This window comes from Enhydra lutris, unplaced genomic scaffold (genome assembly GCF_002288905.1).
Source record: "Enhydra lutris kenyoni isolate GAN:26980312 unplaced genomic scaffold, ASM228890v2 scaffoldscaffold68, whole genome shotgun sequence".
NCBI classification, from domain to species: domain Eukaryota; kingdom Metazoa; phylum Chordata; class Mammalia; order Carnivora; family Mustelidae; genus Enhydra; species Enhydra lutris.
In genome coordinates, this window is record NW_019154152.1 from 12114790 (window position 1) to 12140168 (window position 25379).

General features: G+C 46.5%; 1 pseudogene; it reads right to left on the reverse strand.

Moving 5' to 3' along the window:
• Positions 1-5070, reverse strand: part of LOC111159338 — a 38154-nt pseudogene extending 33084 nt beyond the window's left edge.
• Positions 5071-25379: the final 20309 nt, after the last annotated feature.

The following is a 25379-nucleotide window of genomic DNA, read 5'->3' on the forward strand; positions in this document are numbered from 1 at the left end:
CAGAAGGGAAAGCTCTGGGATCCAGATCATTCCCCCGACTCCCCGCCGCCGCTACCCTCCCCAAGGCCTCAGGTCTTCTACTTTCCTGAGTCCAGAGAGGCACAGGGAGATTTGTTTATTATGTTTTTCTACATTTTTTTAAAGAAAATGTAAACTACAAAAGAAAAAAGAAAATTATAAACAAATATCCATATGCTCCCCTGGATTCAATAATTAATGATTTGCTTTATTCACCTTATCGCTTTCTTTTTAAAAAATATTTTATTTATTTATTTGACAGAGAGAGAGAGATCACAAGTAGGCAGAGAGGCAGGCAGAGAGTTGGGGGAGGGGAGCAGGCTCTCCGCTGAGCAGAGAGCTCTATACGGGGCTCAATCCCAAGACCCTGGGATCATGACCCAAGCGGAAGGCAGAGGCTTAACCCACTGAGCCACCCAGGCGCCCCAGGCTTTCTCTTTTTTAAAAAACCTGATCCGGGGCACCTGGGTGGCACAGTCAGTGAAGCATCCAGCTCTAGGTTTTGGCTCAGGTTGTGATCTCTGGGTCATGAGATGGAGCCCCAAGTCAGACTCCACGCTCAGTGAAGAGTCAGCTTGGGATTTTCTCTCTCTTTCTCCCGCTGCCCTTCCCCATACTCTAAAATAAATAAATCAATCTTTAAAAAGAGATTTTTAAAAATCTGAACCATTTGGGGGCCCCTGGCTGGCTAAGTTGGTAAAGCATATGACTCTTAATTTAGGGTCATGAGTTTAAGCCCCCCATTGGGCCTGGAGCCTACTTAAAAAAAAAAAATCTGAATCATTTGAAAATAAATTGCAGATATCGTAACACTAGATGACACTTAAGACCTGAGCATGCAGCTCCTAAGAACAGTGGCCTACATAGTCATCCTCACAATCCTGAGAAAAGGATGAATCATTCCATACTATCATCTAATGTCCAGCCCATATTCGTATTTCTCCCAATTTTCCCCAACTGTATTTTACACCTGCTTTTGGGGAGGAATGGGGAGAGATCCAGGATCTAATCAATGTTCACTCATTGTATTTGATTGTTGCTCTCTTGATTCTCTGGAAAACACTTCTTTTCTCCCCCAAATAGGAAAAATTACAGAAGAAAATAATCTGTAATCTGACCACATTGCGCTACCCACTGTTGGCATTTGGGCATTTTTTTTCTTTCAATTAAATGATTCCTGGGGCACCTGGGTGGCTCAGTCAGTTAAGTGCCTCCCTTTGGCTCAGTCATGAACGCAGAATCCTGGGATTAAACCTCACATTGGGGGGTGCCTGGGTGGCTCAGTGGGTTAAGCCGCTGCCTTCGGCTCAGGTCATGATCTCAGGTTCCTGGGATCGAGTCCCGCATCGGGCTCTCTGCTCAGCAGGGAGCCTGCTTCCCTCCCTCTCTCTGCCTGCCTCTCTGTCTACTTGTGATCTCTCTCTGTCAAATAAATAAATAAAATATTTAAAAAAATAAATAAATAAACCTCACATTGGGCTCCCTGCTCAGTGGGGAGCCTGCTTCTCCCTCTCCCTCTGCCTACTGCTCCCCCTGCTTATGCTCTCTCTTTCTGTCAAATGAACAAATAAAATCTTTTAAAAAATTTTTTTAAAGATTCCTAATATATATGGCATTTTAAAAAAGACATCTCCATTGAGATATAATTCACATATTATTTAATTCACTCATTTAGAATATACAATCCAATGGTTTTTAGAATATTCACAGACATACACAACCCATCATTACAATCCATTTTAGAATATTTATATCACCTCAAAAGAAAAAAATCCTGCACCTTTTAGCTATCACCCTGTAGCCCTGAGCAACCACAAATCTACTTCCTATTTCTATAGATTTTTTTTCTATTTTTATAGATTTCTATAGAAATCTATAGAATATATATAAAAATAAATAAATAAATAAAAAATAAGAATATATATAGAATATATATAAAAATCTATTTTTATAGATTTCTATAGATTATTTCTACCTATTATGAACATTTTATATAAATGGAATATATGGAGTACCTGGCTGGCTGAGTCAGAAAAGCATGAGATGCTTGATCTCATCGTCATGAGTTCAAGTCCCATGTTGGGTGTAGAGATTACTTATATAAATGTTTTTTAATCTTGAAAAAATGCAATTATGTAGTATATGGTCTTTTGTGACTTTTTCCATGTAGCATAATATTTTCAAGGTTCATCTGTGTTGTAGCATGCATCAGTACTTCTTTCCTTGTTATGGCCAAAATGATGCTGCATTGTATGGGTCTACCACATTTTGTTTATCCATCCGTTAGTTGATGGACATTTGGGTTGCTTCTATCTTTTAGATATTATGAATATGTTGCCGTGAACATTTGTGTTCAAGTTTTTGCATGAACATAGGTTTTAGTTTCTCTTGGGTAGATATCTAGGAGAGGAATTGCTAAATCACATGATAACTTTGTTTAACCGTGAGGAGCTGCTAAGCTGTTTTGCAAAATAAGTGTAACATTTCGCATTCCAACCAACAATCTGTTAGGATTCTGATTTCTTTTTTCCTTTTTCTTTTTTTTTTTTTTAAGATTCTATTTATTTATTTGACAGAGAAAGAGCAAGAGAGCACAAGCAGGGGGAGCAGCACAGGGAGAAGCAGGCTCCCCACAGGGCAGAAAGCCTGATATGGGACTTGATCCCAGGACCCTGGGATCATGACCTGAACTGAAGGCCGACGCACAACCAACCGAGCCACGCCGGTGCCCCAGGATTGTGATTTCTACACATCCTCCCCAGCATATGTTAGTTTCTGACTCTTTTTTTCTTCCAAAATGGAATTTAAATTCTAGTTAGTTAATATATAGGGTACTATTGGTTTCAGGAATAGAATTCATTGATTCATCACTTATAGACACCCAGTGCTCATCACGACTAGTGCCTTCCTTAATGCCCATCACATATCTAGCCCATCCCCCATCTAGCCCATCCCCCACCCACTTCCCTCCATCAATTCTGTTTGTGCTCTATTGTTAAGTCTCTTATGGTTTTTTCCCTCTCCCATCCTTTTTGTTGTTGTTGTTCCCCTTCCCATATATTCCTATGTTTTATTTCTTAAATTCCACATATAAGTGAAATCACATGGTATTTGTATTTCTCTGACTGACTGACTTCGCTTAGCATAATACACTCCAACTCCATCCATGTCACTACAAATAGTAAGATTTCATTCTTTTTGATGGCTGGATAATATTCCATTATATATATATATATATATATATATATATATATATATATATATTCATGCTTACTGCATATGCTTTATCCATTCACAATGGACATCTGGGCTTTTTCCATAGTTTGGCTATTGTTGATAATGCTGCCATAAACATACCTCTTCAAATCTGTATTTTTGTATCCTTTGGATAAATACGTAGTAGTTCAACTGCTGGATCCTAGGGCAGTTCTATTTTTAACTTTTTGAGGAACCTCCATGCTTTTCTCCAGAGTGGCTTCACCAGTTTGCATTCCCACCAACAGTGTAAGAGGGTTCCTCTTTCTCCACATCCTCGCCAATATCTGTTGTTTACTGTGTTGTTAATTTTCACCATCTGACATGTGTGAGGTAGTATCTCATCATAGTTTTGATTTCTATTTCCCTGATATCCAGTGAGGTCGAGCGTCTGTTAGCCATCTGGATGTCTGACTTTTTTATTATGACCATCCTTGTGGTTAAGACGTATCTCATTGTGGTTTTGCTTTTCATCTCCTTGATGTCTAATGATATCAAGAATCTTTTCTTGGGGGATGTCTGGGTGCCTTAGTAGGTTAAGCATCTGCCTTTGGCTCAGGTCATGATCCCAGGGTCCTAAGATCAAGTCCCACATCAGGGCTCAGCGGAGTCTGCCTTTCCCTCTGCCTGCTGCTCTCCCTGCTTGTGCTCTCTCTCTCTCTGACCAATAAATAAAATCTTGGGGGGGGGGATAAAAAAGAATCTTTTCTTGCGTTTATTGTTTATTTATCTATTCATTTATTTTCCATCCTCTCTGGGGAAATGTTTAGTTAAATCCTTTGCCCATTTTTTAAAATTTTGGGTTATTTATTTATTTGTTTTTTCAGGAAAGAAAACCTTTTATTTTATTTTTTTTATTATTTTTTTTTAAAACCTTTTATTTTAAACCACAGATAGTCAGCAGATGGCCACAACTACCCATTTTATTAAAATCACATAAAATCTAGATTTAAAAGCATCACCTATTACTGCTCTAGAAAAACTCTGTGAAAAATTCAAATATGTACAATAGAAATACCACAGTATGCACGAGACTCAGTTTTTAGAGCCAGTGCATGGAACGTTGCATGAATTTTGCACACAGCTTCCAATATCAAATTGACATTTATTTTACTTGAGGATGATAGAAATTTCCAAAAGGCATGATTATAAAAAGACAAAATGTCCATCCTTATATATCTTTGTATGCCAACTAGTAGTATCCTTAAAACTAACATTTACAAAATCCTTAGTAAAACTAGTTTGTTTTTCTTTTTTAAAGATTTTATTTATATATTTGACAGACAGAACCCAAGTAGGCAGAGAGGCGGGCAGAGGGTGAGGGAGAAACAGGCTCTCCGCTGAGCAGGAAACCCGATGTGGGTTTCGATCCCAGGACCCTGGGATTATGACCTGAGCCAAAGGCAGCTGCTTAACTGACTGAGACACCCAGGCATCCCATAAAACTAGTTTTTTTAAAGTTGTCCCAAGTGGGACATAATCCAACTTCAATGTTTCACAATTCATTCTACCTTGTGATCTACAGGTTGTTTTCTGTGCACCTTCTGCTTTCGTTTCACCATTTCCAGATGGTGCAGGACCTTCCTTTCCAGCTTCACACCCTCCCTCTTTCCTTTAAGTACCTTTGTCAGTCTTTGTTCCAGGTTCTTTGTGCACAGATATTCTTACTGATTTAGGTTCAGGTTTTGGTGGAGTGGGTTTTGCAGACAACCTGGCAGACAGTCTGGTGCTCTCCTATTTCGTTGCTTTGGATCCATTCTCGCCCTCTGTATTCTCTGGAGACTTTGTTTAGGGCATGAAGCCTATGTTTGTTACAGCAGCAGCTGAACAGTAAAGCAATGGGCTTGATCAGCGGACACCGCTGCTCGCACAAAGGGTATAGCAGAGCCTGGCTTCTCAGACCTGCACCTCCTGGGTTGTTCTGGGTTTGTTTTCTTTTTTATTATTATTGAATTGTAATCTTTATATATATACATATATATATTCTGGATCTAAGCCCTGATCTCATATATGATTTGCAACTATTTCCCCCTCTTCTGGGGGTTGTCTTTCCATGTTCTTGATGATATTCCTTGAAGCACTAATGTGTTTCATTTTGATGAAGTTCAATTTGTATATTCTTGTTGTTGTCAATGTGCTTTTGGTGTCCTATCTAAGAATCTGTTGCCAGATCCAAGGTCCTAAGATTTACTCCTGCGTTTTCTTCTAAAAGGTTTATACTTTTAGCTCTGACATTTCAGTGTTTAATCTATTTTGAATTAACTTTTGTTACATGGTATAAAGGAAGCATTCAGCTGCCTTCTTTTGGATGAGACACCAACTGTCCCAGCAGCATGGAGCTGAGAGGATGAGGAATGCTGGCCGCCTTCCTGTCTCAGGAAGATAACAGAGCCTGCTGCAGGGAGCTGGAAGGGGAAGGAACCTGGTATTCTTAGTTTCAACAGTGTATAACAGAGTTTCCATCAGGTTGAGCAGGTGGGGCAGGGAGACAGTGAATCATGGCTCAAATGCTACAAAGTCACTGTTCTTACCAAGATTTAGTAGATTTAAAAAAAAAAAAAAGATTTAGTAGATTTTCCTGAGTGAACATTCCTTCATTTGCTATATGCCCCTAGGATGATTTCTAGAGAATATATACATAACATTTCTAACAGTTATGGTTGTTCCACTGGGAAGAGGGTCTGCAGGGCTCCACATACCACCATCCAGAAGTTGGCCACCAGCTCTTTACTTTTTATTGCCAAGTAATATCCATTGTTTGTATGTGCCACACTTCATTTATCCATTTACCTGTTGATGAACAGTGGGTTGTTTCTCATTTGAGATATTACAAATAAAGTTGCTGTGAATATTTGCATAAAAGTCTTTGTGTGGACATAGGCTTTCATTTCTCTTGAGTTAAGGCCTGGAAGTGGAATGGCTGGCTTATATGGTAGGTTTTCCCAAGTGGTCGTACCATATTACCTTCCTGCCAACAGTGTCTGAGAGTTCTAGTTGCTCCATATCTTCATCAACACTCAGTATGATCACGGTAAAAAAAAACTTTAGCCATTCTAACAGATGTTAGTGGCATCTCATTGTAATGACTAATGATGGATGTGTTTGAGCAATCTTGGATCTGTGTTCATGCGATTGGTCTGTAGTTTTCTTTTCTTGTGATGTCTTTGTCTGGTTTTGGCATTAGGGTGATGTTAGCCTCTTAGAATGAGTTAGGAAGTATTCTCTCTGCTTCTATCCTCTGAAAGACATTGTAAAATATTGGTATAATTCTTTCCTTAAATCTTGGGTAAAATTCACCAGTGAACACATCTGGACCTGGTGTTTTGTGTTTAGGAAGATTATTAGTTATCGATTCAATTTCTTGAATAGATATAGTCTAATTCAGATTGTCCATTTCTTCTTGTGTGTTTCTGCAGATGGTGTCTTTGAAGGAATTGGTCCATTTCATCTAGGTTATCAAATTTGTGGGCAGAGTTGTTCAAGATATTCCTTTAGTATTCTCCTGCTGTCCTTAGTGAATTCTTCCCTTTCGTTTCTTTCTTTTTTTTAAGATTTTATTTATTTATTTGACAGACAGAGATCACAAGTAGTCAGAGAGGCAGACAGAGAGAGGGAGAAGAGGAAGCAGGCTCCCAGCTGAGCAGAGAGCCCAATGTGGGACTCGATCCCAGGACTCTGGGATAATGACCTGAGCCGAAGGCAGAGACTTTAATCCACTGAGCCACCCGGGCACCCCTTCCTTTTCATTTCTGATATTAGTAATTTATGGCCTCTCTCTTTCCTTCTTGTTAGCCTAGCTACAGGTGTATCACTCTATTGATTTTTTTCAACAAACCAGGTTTTGATTTCATTGACTTTTCTCTATTGATTTTCTGTTTTCCTTTTAACTGATTTTTGCTCTAATTCTTTAAGATTTCTATTTTTTAAAAGATTTTATTTATTTATTTGACAGAGATCACAAGTAGGCAGAGAAGCAGACAGAGAGAGAGGAGGAAGCAGGCTCCCCTCTGAGCAGAGAGCCCGATGCGGGGCTCTATCCCAGGACCCTGAGATCATGACCTGAGCCGAAGGCAGAGGCTTTAATCCACTGAGCCACTCAGGTGCCCCAAGATTTCTACTTTTAAGTAATCTCTATACCCAGTGTGGCACTCAGACTCACAACCCTGAGATCCGGAGTCTCATGCTCTCCTGACTGAACCAGCCACGTGCCCCTTTGCTCCAGATCTTCCAATTTCTTTTCTTCCATGTCCTTAGGATTTAATTTGCTCTTCTTTTTCTGGTTTCCTAAAATGAAACTTAGAATAAAGATTTTAGATCTCACTTCCTTTCCAACATATCAATGCTATAAATTTCCCTCTCTGCACTGCTTTCACTGCATTCCACAGATTTCGATAAGTTGTTTTTTCTTTTTTTTTTAGTTCAAAATATTTTTAAATTTCTCTTGAGATTCTTGACCCATGTGTTATTTGGAAGTGTGTTATTTAATCTCCACTTATTTTGGAATTTTCCAATTACTTTTCTGTTTCTGATCTCTGGTTTCATTCACAACTGTGCTCGGTACAACCCCTTTCCTGGATGTCTGATTTGCAACAGTTGCTAGCAGTCAGTGGCTTGTCTTTTCATTATTTTAACAGTGTCTTTCAAATAGCAGGTGTTCCTTATTTTGATCAAGTCCAATGTATCAATATTTTTTATTTCTGAATCATGTTTCTGGTATTGTATCTATGAACTCTTTGTCTAAATCAAGGTCACAAAGATTTTGTTTCTCTGCTTGGTATTCCTTCTAAGTTTTGGGTTACCTTGTGTGTATTATTTTACATTTTGCCTTTTTTTCCCAAAACCTTTCTTAAAAATTTCAAGTCTTTGGAAAAGTTAAAGGAGTAGGACCACGAACACCCACATACTCTTTGCTGACAGTGCATCCGTTGTTAATAATTTGCCACATTTGCTTTATTTCCCTGGATACTTTCTTCCTTCCAGAAACATTTGACAATAAGTTGCAGAATTTTGTAACACTGACTTTTCCCAAAGTCTAAGCAAGCTGTCCTGGAAATGTGCTTTAAAAAGCAGCAACAGTAACATGTGTCACTGACCACAGTGACAAAGGTAGCACATACCCAGTGTGGAGAGCTGGGAAGAAATAGAGGAGTAAAAGAAGAAAACTGCCCTCTGGCTTTATTCCAACTCCAAGATCACAGGGGGCCACTTGCCTGAGAGGTCACTGGTGAGGATGGACAGGGCTCAGGTGCAAATCCCTGATTCCCACTGTAGCACCCCCTTCCTGGGGCCACTTCCTGCTGAAGAGCTCTCAGCTGGGAGGCCAGGATTTCCCAATGAGACCCTGAGCGCGTTCTGCCCTCTGTGGGCGTGTCTTCGGTAAACACAGACGCCACGCGGCTTAGCCGCCCTCCCAGGAGGCTATTTGTGTCTTTACTAGGGTAACTCCTCGACCGTGAAAGGGCTTGAGGCCCCTCCCTCCAACACCCCACCCAAGACTGGCCTCAGGATCCCTGCTGCTTTTGCCTGGAACATTCCCCTCCCCCTCTCCAACCATCACATCCTATTCTTAGAATCACCTTGCCTCTCCCTCTTTACTTGCAACCAATCATTCATTCACCTGTCCTGGGCCAGGCTTGTGCTGGAGGCTACTCCACACTCTTATCTCACTTCGTGCTCACAATTACCCTTAAGGGAGGTTATCATAGCCATTTCAGACTAGGAAACTCACCCTGAGCACACTGGGCAAGGTCAGTCACCCCAAGTTAGGGCAAAGCCAAGGATGTGCAGGCCACTATCTCTGTCTGTCAAGACATCGGAGCCCTTGTCTGCAACCTCAGTGCCCTATGTGCAGAGAGGTCAGGTCTATGCTGACCTATCTGAGATCCGCACCCTATCCCCCTGTGTCTGTGAATCTAAATCTGCTTCTTGCTTTAGAGTCCAGACAGCTTCAAGGTTGCCTCCTCCACGAGGCTCTCCCTGATTCTCACTGAGAGTGATCTTCCTTTTCTGGACACTCTCACACTCTAGAATCAGGGGCCTGATTCTTCTGTCTCTCCCATCCCCACTCAGATCCTCCTTCCAACTGTGCAAGAGCCTATACGCTGGGCATGTAATCAGCTTCATTCAATACATTTTAAATTTTATTTTAATTTGTTTGCATTATCTCTAATATTTATTGATTTTCTCTTTTTAAAAATTTGTTTATTTGTTTGTTTGTTTATTTCAGAGAGAGAGCACGAGCAGGGGGGAGAAGAAGCAGGCTCCTCCTGAGCAGGGAACCTGATGTGGGGCTCAATCCCAGGGGCCTGGGATCATGACCTGAGCCAAAAGCAGACACTTAACCGACTGAGCCACCCAGGTGCCCCTTATTGATTTTCTTTTACCTTCTTGTATAATATATTTTCTCTTATTAATACATGTTCAAGGGGTGCTTTCAGCTCAGGTCATGACCTCAGGGTCCTGGGATTGTCAGGATCAGGCTCCCTGCTCAGTAGGGAGTCTGTTTCTCTCCCTCTGCCCCCCACCACTCATATGTGTGCTATCTCTCTCAAATAAATAAAAATCTTTTAAAAAAATACATGCCCACATTATCAAAAATTTAAGAAAGAAGAAAAATCATTCCAAATTTTCCATAGATTACCATATTAACATTTTCATAGATTATTTTTTGGCCTGATTTCTGTGGTCACATATATTTTAGGAGTTAAGACCACACTGTATAAACAGTTCCAAAGCCTGCTTTAAAAAAACAACAACAACAGCAAAAACTGAGGGATGCATGGGTGGCTCAGTCATAGGTGGCTGCCTTTGCTCAGGTCATGATCCCAGCCTTCTGGGATCAAGTCCCACATAGGGCTACTTGCTCAGTGGGGAGCCTGCTTCTCCCTCTGCCTGCTCTGCTTGTTGCTCCTCTCTCGCACCCCCTGCTTGTGTTCCCTCTCTCACTCTCTCTGTCAAATAAATTAAAACATTTAATAAAAATATTGACATTATACCAAGGACATTTTCCATGTCACTAAAAGTTACATGGGTCATACCCATTAAGATGGCTAGAATATAAAAAAGATAATAAAAGAGGGAGCAAGGATGTGGACCAATTTGAGCCCTCATACACTGCCAGTGGGAATGCAAAATGGTGCAGTCCCTTTGGAAAATAGCTTGATGGTTCCTCAAATAGTTAAGCATTGAGTTAGCAGATGATCCAACAACTTCACTCATAGGTATATATTCAAGAGAAATGAGGGGCACCTGGGTGGCTCAGTGGGTTAAAGCCTCTGCCTTCGGCTCAGGTCATGATGCCAGGGTCCTGGGATCAAGCCCCACATCGGGCTCTCTGCTCAGTGGGGAGCCTACTTCTTCCTCTCTCTCTTTCTGCCTACTTGTGATTGCTGTCTGCCAAATAAATAAATAAAATCTTTAAAAAAAGAGAGAGAAATGAAAACATGTATCTGTACAAAAATTGTACATGAGAGGCATCTGGGTGGAGCAGTCGATTAAGCATCTAACTCTTGGTTTTGGCTCCAGTCATGATCTCAGGATGGTGAGACTGAGCCCCGCATGGGGTTCCACACTCAGGCGTCCGCTTAAGACTTTCTCTCCTTCTCCCTCGGCTATGCCACCAAATAAATAAATAAATATTTAGAAGCAAAAAATTGTACATGAGTGTTACTGTAATTTTTCATAATAACTGAAAAATTGAAACAACCCAAGTATCCCCCAACTAATGAGTAGATAAATACAATATGGTATATCCATACAATGGAATATTTTCCAGCCATAAAAAAGAATGGAGGGACGGGGCACCTGGCTGACTCAGTCGAAGGAGCTTGCAACTCTTGATCTCGGGGTCATGAGTTTGAGCCCCATGTTGGGTGTAGAGATTACTCAAACTAATAAAACTTTAAAAAAAGTTTTAAAATGAATGAAGTACTGATATATGCTAAAACATGGATAAATCTTGAAAACATTCTGCGATGTGTAAAAAGTCAGACACAGAAGACCACATATTATATGATTCAATTTCCATTAAATATCCAGGAAAGGCAAATCCATAGAGACAGAAAGTGTTACCTGTGGGCTGGTTTGGGGGAGGGGAGGTTTGGGAGCAAATGAGCAGTGACTGCTAATGGGTATGGGGATTTGTTATGGAGTAATGAAAATGTTCTGAAATTGATTGTGGTGATGGTTGCCAAACTTTGTGAATATACTGAAAATCATTGAACTGTTCAGTTTAAGTGGGCACATTTTATGTTATGTGATCTATATCAATAAGTCTGTTATTTTTATTTTATTTTTTAAATTTATTTTAAAATAATCTCTACACCAATGTGGGGCTCGAACTCATGACCCTGAGATCAACAGTTGCATGCTCTACCGACTGAGCCAGCCAGGCGCCCCTCAATAAATCTGTTATAATTAAAAACAAAAGAACTCCATGGCAGCACTTTTAATGTGTTTAGATGTTATTCCTTTGTACAGCTGCATCATAATTTATTTAGATTCCTATTGTTGGAACTTTATGTTTTCTATTAATTCCTTTGTTTCACAACATTTCAAACACAAAAATGAATTGAATAGTATAATGAACCCCTGTACCCATCACCCACTTCAACAATTGTCACACAAGTGCTGTTTTTACAGACATGGATTTATGAACATTCTTGTGCATAAATCTTTGTTCAGAGTCCACACTGTTTCCTTCCATTTACACTGAATTCAATTCAGTCCCCACCACTCCCTCATAATGCCCTCCCAGCATACCCATGTGATTTGACGAATCAGACACCGCCCGACTCCTGGGGGGCTCCCAGTCTGATGATAGAGGCAGATACTGGATTGAAGTGACCAGTAGGGGCAAGGGCTGTGTAACTGGAGGGAGCCCTCAGCCTATAACCCAGGAGGAGCCCCTCCACACACCACGGTCCTTCCTACTAAGGAGCCAATTTCCCAAACCTCTGCAAGCCCTGTCTTTCTTCCCTTTTGCCACACAGGGGCGCCAGAGTCTTTCACAACCTCTGAAATCGTCCATCAGCAACGTGGTTGGGTGGCTTGGGTGAGTGAACTCTGTGCGCCTTCTCCTGGTGACCCTGGCCTGGTGATGGCCATCTCTTGGTCTTAGGATTCTCACACAGGAAACGAAGGAGGTGAATTCAATGAGACATCTGGACCCAGCTTTAGCCAACTCTCAGAAGCAATGTGTCCTTGGGGTCCGTTCCCCAGCACCTGCTTCTGGGTGGTCCAGGGGATCCTTGTGCATGCCGCTCCACTCTGGGTCCCAGGAGAGACTAATGCCTACCAGGGCAACTTCCCGCTTTTTAGAGGCCCACAGGAGGCCGCAGATTTGCTGAGACACTCCACGTCCTGAAGCAACATTAGGGCCGTGGGTGGTGGAAGGAAAAATGAGTCACCAGGGACTTCTAAAGTCCCTCTGGCCCAGCCCAGAGGATATGCAGGCCTCAGGGGAAGGGCATGGTCTGTGGAGGACCGTAATGTGCCTGGCATAGCTGAGGGCTGAGTCAAGGGACAAGGTGTTTGTTTTCCTAAGAGGGCTTCTCCAAAGTTGGAGTGTCTCCAGCCCTCTAGCCCCTCCTGCCTCAGGCAACAAAGGGGACCCTGGGCCAGGCTCTGAACTCTGACTGGATGTCTGTATCTCCCTGGGGAAGTCTCCCAGCTGGGATCCCAACACACCCCTCCCGGCCTTGCCTCTCCCTGTCCTTGTCCTTCCCCCAATGCCCCCTCATAATCCAGTGAGCTGGTGGCCAGAAGCCACTCCCCAAATGGCCAGGCATCCCAGTCACCAGGGGGAGGAAGGGCCCGCTCACATACACCAAGCACCCACTGTGCGTGTGAGCCTTTCCCTGTGCCTGTCACTTTGTATCTGTTATCACATTTCTTTCTCACAGCAGCAGCCTCATAAGGCAACCATTACACACTCATTTCACAGAGGAGGAAGTCAAAGTCAGCCCAGCAGCACGAGGCTCACTCAAGACCAGGCTGGTCTGACTCACGCCTGTGTCTCTTTCCTTCTCCCCACCTGCTTTCTGCACACACTCTGAACTGCTGTGCAAGACACCTACCTCACCGACTGCTACTTCACTCCCGCACACACCCCTGCCCAACCAGGGGCTCCCATGCTCCCCAAATCCCATACGCCAAGTGGGGGTGGGGGTGCACTGATAGACCACATGAGCCAGACTACTGAGGTATGGGTAGGGATACCTGTGAAACAGAAGGCAGGGAGCCTGGCCTTGGGGTCTGGCTGCAAAGTAAAATTTCATGATCCAAGTGTGGTCTGCAGACCAAGCCGGGACCTTTCTCATAACCCACTTCAGAGTTTCTAAATCAGAATCTGCAATTTAACAAGATCCTTGGAATATCAGGGCAGAGAGGAGGGAAGTGAGCAATTATCCCTGAGCGAGAAGGGGCTGGCTTTGGGTCTGACCCTGGTGTCTCCAACCTGTGCCCCATCAGCAGGCTGAAACCTCCCGCCTCCTCTCCTGTCTTTGGCAGTTGGTGCTACTGTGGGAGGTTATCCAACTCAGCCTTGGGAAGGTAGGTTGTGTCCCTCCACCCTGTTTGAAAAGAGTATAAATAGCCAGGTCCGTCACCTGGTCCTTCCCAGGGCTCTGACAGGCTGGGGGCTGGGAAGCGCGTCAGGGCCCCAGCAACTGGCAGAGGATGGCTGCTCTTCAGTCCCTCTCCTGAAATGTGTCCATATTTGTTTGTGACTCTCCCACCCAGCATCACGGTGGGGTCATGGCCAGAACTCTGGCCAACCTCTCCCTCCTTGAGTAAGGTGAGGGCTGGGTCCCTTGGGGCTGTTGGAGCCTGAGGCCTGGGCCAGTGCCCCTCCCTATCCCTGTTGCGGCTAATTTTAGGGCTGTCTTGACAGCTGCCTCAGCTCAACCTGGGTCAGTTCCCTGCTCATCATTAGGGTCACTTGGGGTTAGATGGGGAGTGGGCCAGGCCAGCCCCAGCTTTGACTACAACACATAAAATTAGACTCCTGACCCCTGGGCCACCATCCCCGTGGCCTGGAGAGCTCCCCTCAGTACTGACCAGCAGGGTGGGACAGGAGCTGGTCCTACTCTCAGTCTAACAACCCTTCCTAGGCAAACAAACCAAATCCTGAAGCCACAGAGATCAGAGAACTCAGGACTTGAAGACCCTCTAGCTCAGTACCTTGCCTGCAGAAGGGAAAGGGCAAGGGGCTGAGGCCTGGACCAGAGTCACACTACAAGTGAGGGCAAAGCTGGGGCTGAAGCCCCAAGGCCGGGTGCGGGTATAGATGGGTCCAGCATTTGAAGTAGCCCATGAAGGTCAATCCTGGGCCTTGGTACCTCCCTTCCTGGAAGATGCAGAGAGGGGACACCTCTAATGACAGCCCAACACATACTTTTTAAGCCCCCTTGCCATGCCCAGCTCTCTAGGATTCAGGAATTGATGGCACCTGGAACAGTTAGTAGAGGAAGGGTTTTAGCCCCACAGGGCTGGAGTCCTTCTCTCTCACCAACATTCTGGTCCTTTGTTTCCTCCCTGTTGACATGGTATATGTTTATACATATTCACAGACTGGTTGGGACAGAGGGCGATGAATGGAGGATGGGAAGAGCACTGGGAACTCAGGAGTGTGAGGTGCCCACTGGGTTGCCAGCTGGCTGGGGACCCAGGCTCCTTCCCATGGGGGACCAGAACCCGAGTAGTTCCCACAGTCTTCACCCCCGTTGTCTCCATCTACATCATCTCTCACCCAGTGATGTTGCAAGAGGAACAGGAAACAAGTCTTGAAGCTGACCTGGGCAAGAGGGAAAGGAAATGCAAGCCGGGGTCACAGAAGTAAGCTGTGGTTCTCTCTTCCTCTACCCGCAGCCTTTGCTCCTTCTGTTCCCTCTGTTCCAGCCTTCTCTCATGCCCTTGTCCTGTTCATTCATTCCAACCACCCTCCCACCTCCCTAACTCTCCTGTCTCTTCCTGAGATCTCTCACCCTAGAGCCCTCTGCCCCGACCCTTAGGGTTCCCTGGTTGGGTTGGCAAGTGGGAGTATGGATGATTGCGTGTTCGTATGGGACTCCATTGCACAAGGCTGGCACTCAACAAATATTTAATGGCCCACCTCCAATCCTTTCTGAAACAAGGCTGTGTGCACATGAATAAATAGATAAATATTGACTGACTCTAAAAACACACACATGCACCCTGAGAAAAGTCTTGTTTATCCATCCTCCCTGGATAACAAGTTGATTCCCACCGTGGACTCTCCAGATGATTGAAGGTGGAGGATTCTCTGGGTTAGGAAGGAGGGAGTCCTTCCAGGTGGAAGGGATGTCTTGAGCCAAAGCTGGGAGCTGAATGCTCAGTAGTCTGCAGAACAGCAGTGTGAGAGGAGCTGGTGAGACTGGCAAATCATGAACAGCCCAGAATGCCAGGCCAAGGAGCAGACTTTCTCCTGAGGGCAGTGGGGAGTCATGGGAGGGTTTTGAGTGGGAGAATGACAAGGTTGGATTTGCTACCACTGGTATTTCCTCTCTGGCTCCTGCATGGAGTGTGGATTTTTTTTTTTTTTTTTAAGATTTTATTTATTTATAGGGACGCCTGGGTGGCTCAGTTGGTTAGGCAGCTGCCTTTGGCTCAGGTCATGATCCCAGAGTCCTGGGATTGAGTCCCGTATCAGGCTCCTTGCTCAGCCAGGAGCCCGTTTCTCTCTCTCCCTCTGCCTGCTGCTCCCCCTGCTTGTGCATTATCTCTCTCTCTCTCTCTCTCACTCTCACTCTCTGTCAAATAGATTTTTTAAAAAATATTTTATTTATTTATTTGACAGAGAGAGAGAGATCACATGTAGACAGAGAGGCAGGGGGCGGGGCGGGGCGGGGGGAAGCTGGCTCCCTGCTGAGCACAGAGCCCCATGTGGGCCCAGGACCCTGAGATCATGACCTGAGCTGAAGGCAGTGCCCAATCAACTGAGCACCCAGGCACCCTTGGAGTGTGGATTAAAGGCAGAGGGAGGGGAGCTGAAGAACCCTCGGCTTTCAGAGTCAGGTGAGAGAAGATGGAATACGAACATAGGTGAGGCTGAAGAAGTTGAGAAGGGGACGATACCAGAGGATATCACAGAAGGATGGCCAAGACCAAGTGACAGATCAGATGAGGGCAAGGAGGGAGGGAGAACAGGCTCTGTGATTCCAGGCCCAGGTGACCAGCTGGCTAGAAGTGCCCTTGCTGTGGTTGAGAGCTGAGCAGGTCTGGGGAAAGATGCAAAGATCAGCTTTGGACACATCAGAGAGATGGTCTGACTAGAAATGGGAATATCTAGACTGGTCAGAGGGCTTGGGCGAGGCAATCTGAGTAACAACCTCTGAATGACTTGGAAGTGTCCCACGTTGCCCCAGGGTAGTCCTAGGAGCCCCAACCACCTACAGTGTCTATGACCCACAGGACATGGACTTGGGCCGCCGCGAAGGATGAGGACAGGATTGGCAAAAGGTCTGACAGAATGGAGGGGAGAGTGTGGGACACCCCTGGAGGTAGGGTAGGAGTGACTGATGCAGGGTCTGGGATGGAGAGGAAAGAGAAAGAGGCCAAAGGTGGGATGAGCTGGCAGGCCTTACAGACCAGCCAGCCTGAAGCTATCCTTGTAGAAACAGGCAGAAAGAGGCCTGGTGAGGGGTGGGAATGGGCCAGGTAACACAGTGAGGCAGACGGGCTGGCAGCTCCTGGCTCCATGCTGTCCCCTGGGCCACACTGTGTGGAAGTGGTCTTCTAGGTGGGACTCTGGGATTGAGCTTCCTGGCCATGTCCCAGTGTTGTAGTCTTGTCTGGTTTAGCAGGGTGTGTGGGGGCAGACAGGTGACACCCCGAAACCTACTGTCAATCCATCTCAGCACTGTGCTACTACTGTCTCATTCCTGGACTGAGGCTGGGCCGAGACAGACGGGAACCACATTCTGGGACCTGGAGACTCACAGCCCCGCACAGAGCTGTGCTCCTGGCAGAACCTGCGTGTTGGGGGATGCGGCAACTACGCCATCATGGAGCATGTCCCACACAAGGCGAGAGGGAAGAGGGGCAACAAATGCTTATCCAGCCCCTACTTAGTGCCAGGCACTGTCCTAGGATCTTGAGACATTGAGCACGATTTATGTTTTAACTGGAGACTGACAAAAACCAAATGAATACATGATATAATGTCAAGAAGGACAAAGCGAGATGAAGAAACAGAACAGGATTGGGGGGTGGGCAGTTTTAGCAGGGAGCATGGAGTACTCATTTGAGAGAAAGAAGCTGATTGTGGACCCGACTGGCTGGGTGACTTTGGTCAAGACCCTGCCCCCGCACCCCACCGCACTGGGAATTGAGCTGAGTCATCTCTGAGGGCCCTTTTGGCTGGCTGTTAGAAGGGCCTGAGTCGGATGGCTAGGCAGTGAGCCTTCTGGTAGACCAGCCTCTCCCACAAAGTGGAGCCCCACCCACCCATTCCTGCACCGACTAAGACACCTTCTCCGGGCCAAGGGCCAACTTCACTCGTCTGGGCAAGGAGCCCAGCAGGAGCTGAGGAGCCCAGGGCCTTGGCATTGTTCCTGATCTGTTCTGACAGGTGGAGGTGACTCACCTGGGGGTGTCAGGATCCGGGAAACTGCCTGGGGGGTAGGCATGGGGGTGGGGGGCAGAGCAGGAACTGAAGACTCCTGCCTTGCCTTACCTGGAAAGGGCCTGGCCTCTGGGGTCCTTCTGCTCTCCTGTAGGCCCAAGTTGCTGCCAAGGGGGTGTGAGGGGCCCAAGGGCTTGCCAGGGCCTCGGTCTCCTTGTCCACATATAGGGGAAAGGATGGAGCGAAATAACCTTCCATGTTCCTTCCAGCTCCAAATTCCTGTTTTGTTGAGTGTGTTGCAAGAGGCCCAGGACCTCTCTGATGGTTTCCCGGAGCCTCCTTGTAGGGGTGAGTGGCAGATTCTGGAATAGGGAGTGGGCAAAGGTTTGCCAGGTTTGGCAACTAAAAATTTGAATTTCAGAAAAGCAAGGAATACTTTTTTTAGCATAAGCGTCACTCAAATATTATTTGTGCTGAAGAATTATTTGTTGTGTTTCTGATATGCAAATTTCAGGGGGTGTCTTGTATTTTATCTGGCAGTTCCAGGTAGAAAAGGTGGTTGGAGCCAGGACTTAACCGCAGGAGGGTCCTAGCCTCTCAGATAACCAGAGTTCTGGCCCCCTACCTAGTTGCTCCCCGAGTCCCTTATCCATGGACTTCTAGGATACCTTGCTGGACAGTAGTGGGTGAGGAAGGGAGAACCAGTCGTTGGGGAAACTGAGAGCTGTGGAGAGAGGCTCAGGGCCCCAGGAGGCGGCACCTGAACTCCTTGTGCCCTGTGCACCATCTCACCTCACTGCCCCACCCCCCAACAAGGCAGGCTGGTCTCTCCACGGGTTCCTGCACCGCCCGACTCCTGCCTTCCTCCACACCCCTGCTCTATGCCTGCCCCCCTTCAGGCCTCTACACATTCTACCCACTGCAGGGACCCTCCCCTGGTGGTTCCTTAGCCTCAGGACTGACTCCTCAGAGTCCTGCGGGACAAACCCAGCCCCTGCCCCCATGCGGCTCACAGTCCAAGCGGGGAGACAGACACACCAGCCACCTCAGAAGGGAGAGATAATTGCCCTTTCATGGGACCTGATGAGGTTTTGTGCAGGTGGGGCCCACGTTCTGCTTCACGGAGGCCCTACCCCGGAGCAGGCTTCCGTCAGTATTAGTGGAAGAAATACAAGTTCTGAGGGAGGAGAGAAAAGGGAGGACCTCTGGGAACCTTCCCCGACATTGTTGGAAGAAGGGCTTTCCTGGTGGAGGGAAGAGCACAGCAAGGGCCTGGTGTGAGCAGTGAAGACGCAGGGTGCAGGTGTGGCTGGCATAGAGGGAGGACGAGGAGGGCCAGCGGGGAAGGGAGGTCCCCATGCCAGTCGGCGAGCCAGGAGGGTCCTGCTAGTGCACAGGACAAGTGACCTGGGGACGCCTGACACTTCGTGCCATTGATCAGACAGTGGCTCGTCCTCCCACGTTCTACATTTCCAAAGGGCAGGGGCGGAGCCTTCCTCTTCTGTGTCCTCCAGGATTGGGCCCGGAAGCCAGCATGGAAGATAGGTTGCTAGAAAGCCGAGGGCTGGCCGAGAGGACCAGTCACCCAGCCCCATTCTCTCCCCTTGGACACTGGATGGTGCTGGGACAATTTTAGTCAGTGATCACAGTCACTCAACAGTATCAGGAAGGTGACTGGCTTTCTGGCCTTACATGAAGGCCCCTGTGGCTTTTAGTATCTGTTTGCCCCCCGGGACACTTCACCACCAGGGTCCAGGACAGCGACTGGTGAAGTCTTCCTACTTGTCGCCAAGTCCACGACAGGATGAATGAGCCAGGCTCCCTACAGACACCATCTCCTGCATCCAGATTAAAGGAGACGCTGAGGCTCAGGGAGTTGAGGTGCTGGGAGTTTAGGAGTTTAGGCTAAGCGGGGATTTCTTTTTTAAAAATTTTTTTAAAGATTTTATTTATTTACTTGACACAGAGAGAGAGAGAGGAGAGAGAGAGATCACAAGCAGGCAGAGAGGCAGGCAGAGACAGAGAGAGGGGGAAGCAGGCTCCCCGCCGAGCAGAGAGCCCGATGCAGGGCTCAATTCCGGAACCCTGGGATCATGACCTGAGCCGAAGGCAGAGTAAGCGGGGATTTTAACCTGGCTTGTCCAACATGGAGGCTCAGGCTCCTGTGACATGAAGGTGCCCTTATTTTTAAAGTCCTCTTCGAGGCGGTACTTTATTTTGGTGGTTTATCCCATTTTTTATCTTTGCTATTTCTGCCGCAGATGCGGACAATGCTGTTGCTTGTCTGTGGACTTCTGCAGTGTCTTTTGCCCAGAAGCAGTAAACTATGGAAGGATGGAAGAAAGCAGGAAGGGATGAGCTCCTCCTGGGGTTCATTTGGCCCTTTCCCCGGGGTACCGCACCCTTCCTCCAGCCTGCAGCCCTGCCATCCCGAGTCATGCGGCTCCCTGGCACTCTTGGGACAGCTGGGTCCTGTGCACGCACACAGCATTCCTCCTCCGCCACACGGGATCCCACGTCCTCCCACCCATTACCCGACAAGTGCTTCACACACACCCCACACACTGCCCTAAGTGTTCATTCGCCTCGATCCAGGCTTACTGCTGGGCAAGATTCTTTGTGAGTTTGCTGTGTGCCAAGTCTTCCCTGCTAGACCATGGAGGCTTTGAGGACAGAGGCCTTTCATTCCCCCATCTGCGTGCTCAATAAGCAGCTACTATGTGCCAGGCACAGTGCTGGGCACCAGGGTAAAACGGGGGACTGATATGCCCTGAGACTCCATGGCTGCCCCTGGGTATACAGCCTGGGCCTCCTTACAGTCCTTTCACTAAAGGGCCCGTGTTCGGCATACCAGGGCTCCTTCAGGGGCTCAGACCATACCAACCCACGTCTTGGATCTCCTGGACTTCCCTTGCCTCTCCAGGTGTGTGACTGGCAGCACAAGTTCTCACTGGAGTGGAAAAGGGGCAGTGTTCACGATGATTCATCTGATGAAGGCCTGGAGAATATAGAGTACTATTGGATACGGACATGCACAAGAACTTGAGAGCCATTCTGCAATGGTCTCCTCCCCACTTACCCTCCCCAGCGACCCACAGTCAAGTTTGTCTATGGGTTCATCCTTTGCTATTCCTTCCTTTGTACCCACTGGCTCCAGGATCCAGCTGGCCCTCTTTCTGTTCTGGCTTCTCACTAATGGCCTTGTGGCCTTCGTGGCAGGTGTGAATCCCCTGGAAACTCTGGGCTACTCATCTGCTTTATCCAAGAACCTCGACAGGAGTCTGAGACCTTGTATACCAGGTGCTGTGTTAAGCCCATTATATGAATAATTTCATCTCATTCTCCAATAATTCTGTAGAACAGATATTATCATTATCCTCAGTTTACAGTTGTGGAAACTGGGGTCATGGGGTTTAAGGAAGTTAATAAGTGATGGAATCAGGATTTAAATCTAGGGCTATGTATTCCAAACCATTCCTCTTTTTTTTTTTTTTAAGATTTTATTTATTTATTTGACAAAGAGAGAGATCACAAGGAGGCAGAGAGGCAGGTGGGGGCGGGGGGGGCGCGGGGAAGCAGGCTCCCTGCTGAGCAGAGAGCCTGATGCGGGGCTCAATCCCAGGACCCTGAGATCATGACCCGAGCTGAAGGCAGAAGCTTTAAACCACTGAACCGCCCAGGCACCCCCCACCAAACCATTCTCTACCTCCCTGCCCTGCACGTGTAGTTAAGAAACGTCTTAGTCTAAGGCCTCCGTGATATCTTCATGTACCAAATGGAGGAATGTTTGCTCAATAGAGAAGAAGATGATGCCTGGTTAATGGGCAGCAGTGTTTGTGAATATTGTGCTGGATTAAGATATTGGCCTACTGTTGACTCAGAACATAACCATTAGCCCTAAGACCTCATGGGAAGACAGTGAGATGTCTCATCTAAAGTTCTTCCTGGTGTGTTTAAGTCCCCTGGAGAAGGTGTGTCCAGTGCCTGGGAAGAAGGACTTCTGTACGGTCCTAGGCTATTGAAGAGAGACCATGGCTCTCTTAGCTCGTATTTTTAAAGGTGTTAGTGTCTACAAACATGCTGCCAAGTCAGGAAGAGGCAGTCAGGGACTTGGAAAGCAGGGTCACAATTAGGCAAGAACTTAGCTCTCTCTCTGGGGTCAGTTAGCACCTGGAGACAAGTGACACCTGCTACAATTGTTCAGTAGTGACACCTACAGACCGGGGAGTACTTCACGCTCTACTCCCTTCATTTCCCCATTGTCATCTCTGTTCCAGTCCTTGAAAGGATTTTAACCCCCACCCGGTTTCCTCGATTGTAAGATACAGATCTTCCTTGGCTTACAATGGGCTTATGTCCCAAGAAATCCATCATAAATTGAAAATAGCATTAAGTCAAAAATGCATGAATATACCTAACCTACTGAGCATCACAGCTTAGTCTCTCTTCAATAGCCTACGACCCTACAAAAACACCTAACCGAAGGCTATCCTATTTTATAACAAATTGTTGACTATCTCGTGGAATTTACTGAATACTGTACTGAACGTGACAAGCAGAATGCTTGTATAGTAGAGAGCAGTTATAAGCATATTGGTTGTTTACCCCCAAGATTGCCCAGCTGTCCGGGAGCTGCGCCGTCTGCCAGCACCCAGCATCACCAGAGAGCCAGGAAAAGATCAAACCCCAAAACCTGAAGTACAATTTACTACTGAATGCGTATCGCTTTTTTGCCATCCTCCAGTCAAAAAATCTTGAATGGAACCATCGTAAGTTGGGGACTGTCTGTATTCATGACAACGAATGAACGGACGTGGATTCATTATTATTAACTAAAGGAAGTCCATATTTTCTTAGAATTTCCTTAGCTCTTACCTAATGTCCTTTTCATGTCCCGAATACCACATCACGGTGCCTCTTTGCTTCTGCCCCCTTTCTGGTCTGGGACTGTTGCTCGGCCTTAGCTTGTTTTTGATGATCTTGACAGTTTCGCAGAGTACTGGCCAGATATCTTGTGGACTTCCGATTTGAGTTTCTTTCCTTTTTTGGGGTAAAATTTATTTATTTGTGTTAGGAATGTCTATACCCAATGTCGGCTCAAACTTACAACCCTGAGTTGATGCTCTCAAGAGTAGCACGCTCTTCCCACTGAGTCAGTGGGGCGCTGCTCCGTTTGAGTGTTTCTGACGATCTTCTCATGGTTAAACTGGAGTTACAAGTTCTTGGGAGAAAGATCACGCGGGTAGAGCACCAGTCTCATCACATCAGGTCAAGGGTATCTACTACCAACATGACTTAGCACCATGGTTGTTAACCTTGATGACGTGGCTATGGTTAGGGTTCTGTCAGGTTTCTCTGCTGCGAAGTTTCTCAGAGGCCTTCTGTGTCAAGCCAACCCCAATCACTAAGGTGGGAGGGGCAACACCCCTGAAATTCTGCATGGTGGTGATAATAAGAACCAGTTGGAGAATCTGCAGTGCGAAAGGTGAATTTCAGAGGGTCCCTCCCCTCCTTCAGCTTCAAAGTCTTTGGGTTCTACCAGCTCTAGCAGGGGGCAGGTCTCATTCATCTCTATGTTCCCATACTTTTTTTTTTTTAAAGATTTTATTTATTTATTTGACAGAGAGAGATATCACAAGTAGGTGGAGAGGCAGGCAGAGAGAGAGAGGAGGAAGCAGGCTCCTTGCTGAGCAGAGAGCCCGACGCGGGACTCGATCCCAGGACCCCGGAATCATGACCCGAGCCAAAGGCAAAGACTTTAACCCACTGAGCCACCCAGGCGCCCCTATGTTCCCATACTTGGCAGAAGGCTCTCTGCTGAATGCATTGGGTATCTTTTTCTTTTGTGGATGCATTTTTTGAAATTTGAGCTGTAATTCACTTAACATAAAAGTAACCATTTTAGGGACGCCTGGGTGGCTCAGTTGGTTAGGCAGCTGCCTTCGGCTCAGGTCATGATCCCAGCGTCCTGGGATCGAGTCCCACATCGGGCTCCTTGCTCATCGGGGAGCCTGCTTCTCCCTCTGCCTCTGCCTGCCATTCTGTCTGCCTGCACTCGCTCTCTCTCCCTCTCTCTCTGACAAATAAATAAAAATCTTTAAAAAAAAAAAAAGTAACCATTTTAAAGCATACAGTTCAATGGCTTTTACAGTGTTGTGCAACCAGCCCCTCTACCTCGTTCTGAAATGTTGTCATCACCCCCATTCCCCTCTCCCCTCAGCCCCTGCCTCTCTTTTGGTTATTTTGTACAAATGGAATCATGGAACATGTGACGTTCTGTGTCTGGTTCCTTTCATGTAGAATAACGTTTTCAAGGTTCATCTGCATTGGAGCATGTATCAGAACTTCATTCCTTTTTATTGCTGGGTAATATTCCTTTGTAGGGCTAGACCACATTCTGTTTATCCATTCATCCATTGATGGACATCTGAAGTGTTTCTACCCTTTAGCTATTGTGAAAAGGGCTGCTAGGAGCATTCATGTGTAAGTATTTGTTTTTAGTACCTGTTTTTCAATTCATTTGGGTGTATACCTATGCATGACTAGATTTGTAAAGAAGGTAATACTTCTTCACAGGTTTTTAGGATGCTAAGCAAACTCATACAGAGGCTCTGGTTAAGGACCAGGGCCTGTGAGGTGGAGATTTCTGTCTTGGGCCTGGTTCAGGTTATCATCTTATCAGTAAGTTGCATAAACACAGCACACATGTGTCAAACTCACCCCTAACAAGGAGCCAAGAGGGAGAGCTAAATTCATTCACAATGCAAAGCCTACATTAAGTTTCTTCAAGTGATCATCCAAGCACAGAATGTGGGAGAATAGTGATGCAAAAGGGGGCTCGGAAGGTGCCTGGGTGGCTCCATTGGTTAAGTGTCTGACTCCTGATTTCAGCTCAGGTCATGACCTCAGGGTTGTGAGATCGAGCCCCATGTCAGACTCTGCACAGGGCATGGAGCCTGCTTAAAATCTTTTTCTCTCCCTCTGCCCATCCCCCCCCACCCCAACTCTCTCTCTCGTTCTCTCTTTCCCTCTAAAAAAAGAAAACAGGAGCTCAGAGTTTGAGCTGACCAGAAGCTCAAAGGAGCCTAGGCATGGGCTGCACTAACAGGGGCAAAGGGTCTGGAACTCAGAAGACTGCCCTGCTCCACTCCACAGTCTGCCAGACCCACTTGGGCTCTGAAGCCATTCTGACGTGCTCGGGTATGCTCTAGATCAGAAGAAAGTGACCAGACTACAGAGACCCGGGAACCAGGTCATGCAACTGGTGGCCAGAGGTCTCAAGTGTAGGCAGGATAGTTGGAACAGGGTCTTTGTGGCCTGGGGTCTGCAGGGCTGGCTGTCAAGGCTGTCAAGGAGGAAGGTTTCTTTCCTACCAGCTAGTGAGCTCCCTTCCTTCTAGGGTTGGGTGTGTAGAATGAGCAGGGGACAGATTGAGAAGGGCATCAGGTGAGCTCAGGCGATTGCCCTGGGGTTTTTCAGTTCTAAGAAACGGACTCAGCCAGAGAGAGGAGCAGGGAGAATA